Here is an 8,702-nt window from a genome sequence, read left to right on the forward strand (position 1 = left end):
ACCTAAGCCTACATCGAAAAGAACTAAAGGGGAGAAAGAAACAAACAAAAAAGCCTAGAGTGAGTTGAAGGAAGGGAATAATTAAGATCAGAGCACAATTAAATGACAGATTAAAAATAACACTTCAAAGGATCAGTGAATGTGGGAGCTGGTTCTTTGAAAACAAACAAAATTGACAAACTTTTAATCAGACTTATCAAGAAAAAAGACAGAAGATCCAAATAAAATCAGAAATAAGGAGAATTAACAATTGATACCACAGAAATGTAAATGATTATAAGAAATTACTATGAACAACTATATACCAAGAAATTGGACAATGTAAATGAAATGCATACATTTCTGGAAATACACAATCTCCCAAAACAGTATCAGTAAGAAGCCGCAATTCTGAAAGACTGGAAACAATCAGTGAAATTGAAGCAGTAATCAAAAAACTCTCAGCAAACAAAACCTCTTGACTTGGATGGCTTCACAGGTAAATTTTACCATACATTCAAAAAAGAACTATTCCAAAAAATCCAAGAAGAGGAAAGACTCCCAAAATCTTTTTCTGAGGTCATCATCATCTTAATCCCCAAACCAGACAAAGACACAAAAAAGAAAGAACTATAGGCCAATATCTCTGGTGAACATAGATGATAACACTCTCAACAAAATATTAACAATCACATCCACTAATACATTAAAAAGATCGTATACCATGATCAAGTGGGATTCATCCCAGGGATGCAAGGATGGTATAATATTCCCAAATTATTAAATGTTACATACCACACAAACAAAAATGAAGAAAATTACATGATCATATCAAGATGCTGATAAAGCATTTGATAAAATCCAGCACCCATTTGTGATCAAAACACTCAGCAAAGTGGGAGTATGGGGAGCATACCTCAACATAATAAAGGCCATATATGAGAAATCTACTGCCAAAGCATACTCAATGGGCAAAAACTAAAAGCTTTTCCTAATTTAAGATCATGAGCAAGACAAAGGTGTCTGCTTTCACCACTCTTATTTAACACAGTACTGGAAGTTCTAGCCACAGTGATCAGATAAGGAAAAGAAGTAAAAAGGACACAAATTGGAAAGGAGGAAGTAAAAATGTCATTATCTGCAGATGACATGACAGTATACATTAAAAAACCCTATAGTATGCACCAAAACTACTTAACCTAAGAAGTGATTTTGGCAAAATAGCAGTGTTGGGAACTGCCATGCCTACTTTCAGAAGCTGTAACCACCCCCCATGCCCGCTGTGGCTAAGGCTGAGTAAAGGACCTTGGGATGATAAGCCACTAAAGAGACAATGCTTATTTTCCTGGCAGGGGCACCTCCTCTGCCCCCTTTACCCTGCTTGGCCCTGGGTGGATGACTGCTTAGCCAATGACAGGTAAGATTCTTCAAGGCAGGGATGACCTAAGGCAGGCACAGTCATGAAGAGGCCCTTGGGGAAGAACTTGGGGTGCTACAGAAAAAAGGACTGATGGACCCTCACCCCTCAGCTTTGACATAGCCTGAGTCTTCATTCTTTCTGTAAGAAGTCTCCTAATCTCTGGGCTGCCTTACTTCCCTTGCCTGACTTAAGCCTGAAACAATGCCAGAGGGTGGTACAGCCCTGGGCAGGAACAGGCGGTTCCCTTGGGCAATCAGGCCTAAGAAAGAATGCATAAAATCCTGTGAAACCTGATTTGCTAAAAATGGCCTCAATTTCTGATAAGAGTCCAAACATAAAATGAATTTGTTTTCCAAAGTTTTATGGCCCTTTAGCTAATTGACCCTGACTCAGAATAAGCCCTCATAGTTCTTTTCATGTTATCTATTGTTTGGTCATTACTACCTGACAATGATTGATGAGCTTTACCTGTGTTCCTGTGTAAACTGAACTCAATAAAAGCCCATTGAGGAACAGGCTCACGGCCCTTCTCTTCTGAGAGATTGGTCACCTCTCCTCCCCAGGCAGAGCCTGTCTTTCTTGGTAGACTTATTCCCATCCATGAAGGCCAGGGGAGCTCTGCTGGACAAAGCTCCCCCACACAGCAGGATACAAAGTTAATATTCAGAAGTCAGAGTTCTGGCCAAGATGGAGGCATAGGTAGAAACCCTTTATTTCCTTGCATAACCAAAAGGAGGATAACAACAAATCTAAAATCAATAAGCAACTAGAAGCACCAGAAAATCAAACTGCATGGAATTCTGACCACCAAGGAATTAAATAGTTAACGAGAACAACCAGACAGGTAAGTAAGTTGTCAGATGGAGAGAACCCTCGGTAAGGAGGTGGACTGTGTGGCTGGGGTTGGCTGAGAGAAACCACAGCGAGGCGGTGGACTGTCCCAGCAGAGCTGGCTGAATGGGAAACTGAGACTCAGAGCTACGGCAGGGGTGCCGTGGAGGAAAAATCTCCCAATCTCACATGAGGGTTCATTGGACAATGGGGCTAAGGCCAAGCAGATGAGCTGCATTGTTCCTGCTCTGGCCCCTCCCCCACAGGTAGCACCACAGGACGCCACAGGAGGGTTGTTCTGCCCCAGTGAATACCTAAGGCCCCACCCCTTTGCAACTTAACAGGTGCCCCAAGACAGAGAAATAGGGCCCAAATGAAAGAACAGAGCAAAACTTCAGAAAGAGAACTAAGCCAGGAGGAGATAGCCAACCTATCTGATGGAGAATTTAAAGCCTTGGTAATCAAAATGCTTGAGCTTGGTCACAAAATGAAAGAACACATGAAAGATACCAAAAATGAAATAAAGCAAAATATTCAGGAACCAAGGATGACAGGAAGAAGACCAGGACTCAAAGCAACAATTTGGAACAAAAGGAAGAAATAAACATCCAACTGGAACAAAATGAAGAAAAAATATAATTGAAAAAAAATGAGGAGAGGGTGAGAAAGCTCTGGGACAACTTTAAATGCTCCAACATCTGAATCTCATAGGGATGCCAGAAGGAGAAGAATAATAGCTAGAAATTGAAAACTTATTTGAACAAATAATGAAGGAAACTTCCCCAACCTAGCAAAGGAAATAGACTTCCAGGAAATCCAGGAAGCCCAGAGAGTCCTAAAGAATTTGGACCCAAAGAGGAACAAACCAAGGCACATCATCATTAAGTCACCCAAAATTAGCCCTGGTTAGTATGGTTCAGTGGACTGAGTGCTGCCCTGTGGACCAAAGGGTTGCGGGTTCGATTTCCGGTCGGGGGACATGCCTGGGTTACAGGCCAGGTCCCCAGTAGGGAGAGCGTGAGAGGCAACCACACATTGATGTTTCTCTCCCTCTTTCTCCCTGCCTTCCTCTCTCTAAAAGTAAATAAATAAAATATTTTTTTTAAAAAAAATTACCCAAGATTAAAGACGAAAGGATCTTAAAAGCAGCAAGAGAAAAGGAGAGAGTTACCTACAAAGGAGTGTCTGTAAGACTATCAACTGATTTCTTAAAAGAAATCTTGCAGGCAAGAAGGGGCTGGAAAGAAGTATTTGAAGTCATGAAAGGCAAGGGCCTATATCCAAAATTACTCTATCCAGCAAAGCTTTCACTTAGAATGGAAGAGCAGATAAAGTGCTTCCCACATAAGGTCAAGTTAAAGGAGTTCATCATCACCAAGCCCTTATTATATGAAATGTTAAAGGGACTTATCTAAAAAAAAGAAGATAAAAAAATATGAACAGTAAAATGACAACACATCTATCAAGAGATAAACCTAAGAAAAAGAAAAATACTGAACAAACAACTAGACCAGGAACAGAATCAGAGAAATGAACATCGCATAGAAGGTTTTCAGTGGGGAGGGGAAGGGGAGGAATAGAGGGGGAAAGGAAGAAGAAGCATAATTGGTAGGCATAAGATAGACAGGGAGAGGTAAAAATGGTACAGAAAACATAACTCAAAGAATTTATATGTACAACCCATGGACACGAACTATAAGGGGTGGGGAATGCTGGAGGGTTGGGGGGGTACAGGGCAGAGGAAAGATAAAGAGGGAAAAACTGGGAAACTGTAATATCATAATCAATAAAATATACTTAAAAAAGAAATCAATGACATTTTGCACACCAACAATGAAATAGCAGAAATAGAAATCAGGGAGGAAATCCCATTTACTACAGCAACAAGAATTAACATAATTAAAATGTCTATACCACCCAAAGCAATCTGTAGAGTCAACGCAATCCCTATTAAAATACCAATGGCATGTTTCACACATATATAACAAGTATTTCAAAAATTTATATGGAACCAAAAAAGACCCTGAGTAGCCTCAGTAATCTTGAGAAAGACGAACAAAGTTGGAGGGATCACAATACCTGATACCAAAGAATAGTACAAAGCCACTGTAATCAAAGCAGTCTGGTACTGGCATAAGAACAGACACATCAATCAATAAAACAGAATAGAGAGGTCAGAAATAAACCCATGTCTCTATGGTCAATTATTATTTGACAAAGGGGGCATGAGCATTCAATGGTGTAAGTCTCTTCAATAAATGGAGTTGGGACACCTGGAATGGTACATGCAAATAAATGAAACTAGTCCACCAACTTATACCCATACACCAAAATAAACTCAAAATGGATAAAAGACTTAACTATAAGTCATGATATCATTAAAGTCCTAGTGGAAAACACAGGCGTAAAATTTCAGATATCCCATGTAGTGGTATGTTTGCCAATATATCTCCTAGGGCAAGAAAAATAAAGAAAAAAAAACAAATGGAACCACATCAAATTACAAAGCTTCTTCAGGGCTAAAGAAACCATCACCAAAATGAAAAGGGAACTGATGGTATAAGAGAACATAACATATTTGCCAACGATACATCAGACAACAGTTTAATCTTCAAAATATATAAGAACTCATATGACTCCACATCAGGAAGACAAACAATCCAATTAAAAAATGGGCAAAGGACCTGAACAGATACTTCTCCAAGGAGGACATACAGAGGGCGCAGAGACAGAAAAAAGTGCTCTGCATCACTAGCCATCAGCAAGATGCAAATTAAAACCACAATGAAATATTACCTCACAGTTGAGGGAATGGTTATCATTAATAAATTAACAACAAGTGCTGGTGAGGACTGGAGAAAAGAGAATCCTCATACACTGTTGGTTGTAATGCAGACTGGTGCAGCGCTCAGGAAAACAGTATGGAATTTCCTCAAAAAACTAACACTGGAACTTCCTTTTGACCCAATGATTGCATTGCTAGGAATATACCCTAAGAATCCAGAAATATATACTTATAGATATAGATAGACATAATCTTAATCTCATTATAAATAAGATATATACATATATATACATATATATATTACTATAAACCACAATATCGACAAAAGCCAAAATCAATTTATTCCCCATGCTTGGGTCTTTGTAACAGCAAGCAAGGCAGTGTGGTATTCAGCCAGGTGGAAGCTCCTGGAAAGCAGGGTTATTGGTGCATACACTGCAGTGGGGTTCTGGAGAGGACTTACAGCCTCACTGGTATGGTCGTGTCCAGTGGTTCACATTTCAGGGACTTAGGCCCCACCAAAGACCAGTTAAATCAAAATCTGAATGTTAACCATGTCCCCACCCAATTTGTGGTGTGGACCCACAGAAGAAACATTCATTTGATGTGAATCCTCAACTTGGCTTCTTGCACTATACTGTTTGTTTTTGGTCTGAGTCAACCACTATGAGGGAAGCCCTGGTCTTCTACCAAGGTACTGAGACCTGCCCTGTCCAATCAGAATTGCACAAATTGTACCCTCATTTACATAAAATGGACCTAATTGGGAATGGGGGTGGGTACTTTTACTACAAAAGGCAGTCTCCCTTTGTTGCACTGAACACAATTTATGTTGCTATCTGAATGTGTGTCTCCTGGGATACAGCTCCTTCTGCTCAAATAAATGTTCATTATTCTTGATTACAGTATAAAATTAATTTTTCTTTACAGTGGCAACCACACCCTCAGAAACACATCCTGAAATGAAGCCACCTAACACTCCAAATGCAACATATGGGGCTTGTTTGGAGCCTGAAGATTGCCCACTGTTAAGGGACAGTTATGAGGCAATCGGAGAAATGTTCCTTTAGTTTAATAGATGACACTAAGAAATTACTGTTAATTTAGTCTTGGGTGGCAAAGGGACTCAGCTTATGTTCCAAAGACCTTATTTTTCAGACAGAAAAATTGCATTTCAAAAACAAACAGCAAATCCTAGCTTCTGCCACTTACCTTATAATGTTCACAGTCATGTTTTTTTCTATCTATGCTCTAAAATACCCCAGATGCCCTCCTCCAAGGTAAATGTTAAGGCCATACTTATTACTCCTTTTAAGTTAGTCCAGGTGACCTGCCTGGGCCAATAAAAAGTGAATGAGATGAAAGAGACTTCCTGTCAAGTTGGAGGTATAAGTAAAAAGGCTTTGCCTCCTTGCACAACCACAGAATTACAACTAGACCTCATTACAAGTAACACTCAGAACCATCAGAAAATTGAGCTGTATTAAAGTCCAACAATCAAAAATTTAAAGAAACCACATTCAACTACATGGGTAGGAGAGGGTTGGAGAAGAAAGGAGACACAGTGTGGCACAGAGAAGAGGCCATGCCAAAATAGGTGGTCCCACATTCACGTGGTAGATAAAAATTGGGAGGAATACCTTGGGAAAGAGCAATCCCAGCCCAAGGCCAGACAGCACAGCCCAGGGTTCCAGCACCAGGAAGATAAATCCCCATAACTTTTGGCTATATAAACCAATGAGGGTGGGGGTGGCAGAAAAACTGCTGAATTTTCAGGAGACTCCACTTAAAGGGCCTGAAAGGTCTTAATTAGCACCATGGCAACAGCTGGAAGGGTACCAGTCACACAGGGTGAATGCTGAGCAAACCTTCAAAAGCCAGGCAGTAGCACTGTCCCTTCTTTGAGCCCTTCCCCACATAAAGCCACAAAGTGGTGAAGCAGGATGCCCTGTCCTGGTGATTACTGGCTCCACCCCACATAATTTACAGGTGCCTTTTCTACAACAGACCATGCTACTAACACAGGAGTCAACACAGTTCTGCCTAATACACAGAAACAAACACAGGGAGGCTGCCAAATTGAGGAAGCAAAAAAATATGGCCCAAATGAAAGAGCAGAACAAAACCCCAGTAAAAAAAACTAACCAACCTGTTAGATGCAGAGTTTAAAAACTGATGATCAGGATGTTCAAAGAACTCATTGAGTATGGCAACAACGTAAAGGAAGACAAGAAGGATACACTAACTAAAATAAAGAAAAATCTACAGGAAACCAATGTTAAGGGAAGAAAGCTGGGATTCAAATTAACTATTTAGAACACAAGGAAGAAATGAACATTCAACCATGACAGAAAGGAGAAACAAGAATTTAAAAAAAAAAAAGCAAGGACAGTGTAAGTAAACTCTGGGACATCTCCAAACATGCCAACATCTGAATCATAGGGATGCCAGAAGAGGAAGAGCAAGAAATTGAAAACTGAGCTGCAATCTGTTTGGAAATTCAGAATGAGGAGTTTCTGGAAACTATGTGGGGACTAACAATGGACACCCAGAAGGACGTCGAACCTCCTAAGCAGTAGCCAATGATACGTATTTGTGGAGAATGTCACACAGAAAATGAAATAAAATCCAGAGATACAATCAAGATGCAGAGAATGTGGATACAGAATAATGTACAAGAAAAGGACCAAAAGATTGGTGGGTTTTGATGCTCAATGAAAGAGGAAATTCACAGAAACATCTCTGCATTTGGATTTGTTGTTAATGTATAGGTAATGTATAACTCATAAATTATCTTTAGGAATACAACTATATACATATGATTTCACTTTAAAGCACATATTGTATTTAGGTATCTGTTAATAGTTTATGTAAGGAAAGTATTTTTATGTAAGAAAATTATTTTTTGTTCCACTGCTTGTAATTTAATTTTATTGTTTATGTCACCCAGTATGATGAAGGGTAAAGGTGCTTCCCCAAGCCACACTTTTCATCAAACCTTGGAATCATTGAGGCCCTTGTTAAAAATAAACTTTTAGCCCTGGCTGGTGTAGCTCAGCGGATTGAATGTGGGCCTGTGAACTAAGGAATCACGGTTCGATTCCCAGTCAGGGCACATGCCTGGGTTGCAGGCCAGTTCCCAGCAGGGGACGTGTGAGAGGCAACCATACATTGATATTTCTCTCTCTCTCTCTCCTTCCCTTCCCCTCTAAAGATAAATAAATAAAATCTTTTAAAAAATAAATATAAACTTTTATACTATCAAAAATAAAAAGAAAATTGAAAACTTATTTAATAATGGGAGAATACTTCCCTCATTTGGTGAAGGAAATAGACATACAAGTCCAGGAAGCACAGAGAGTCCCAAAAAAGTTGGACCCAAAGAGGACCACACCACCACACACCATAATTAAAATACCAAACGTTAAAGAGAAAGAGAAAAATCTTAAAAGCAAAAAGAGAAAATCAGAGAGGTACCTGCAAAGGAGTTCCCATAAGACTATCAGCTGATTTCTCAAAAGAAAACTTGCAGCAAGAAGGGACTGGAAAAATATATCCAAAGTGATGAAAAGCAAGAAACTACAACTAAGATTACTCTATCCAACAAAGCTATCATTTAGAATGGAAGGGCAGATAAAATGCTTCTCAGATAAGGTCAAGTTAGAGGAGTTCATCATCACCAAATGT

At 39.5% G+C, this 8,702-nt stretch overlaps 1 pseudogene; it reads left to right on the plus strand.

Annotated features, from left to right (window-relative positions):
- Positions 1-7,171: 7,171 nt before the first annotated feature.
- On the plus strand, positions 7,172-7,733 carry LOC119064201 (DNA-directed RNA polymerases I, II, and III subunit RPABC4-like; annotated as a pseudogene).
- The last annotated feature ends 969 nt before the right edge of the window (positions 7,734-8,702 follow it).

Source organism: Artibeus jamaicensis, unplaced genomic scaffold (assembly GCF_021234435.1).
Source record: "Artibeus jamaicensis isolate MK-2021 breed Jamaican fruit bat unplaced genomic scaffold, CSHL_Jam_final scaffold_3272, whole genome shotgun sequence".
In the NCBI taxonomy this organism is placed as follows: Eukaryota; Metazoa; Chordata; class Mammalia; order Chiroptera; family Phyllostomidae; genus Artibeus; species Artibeus jamaicensis.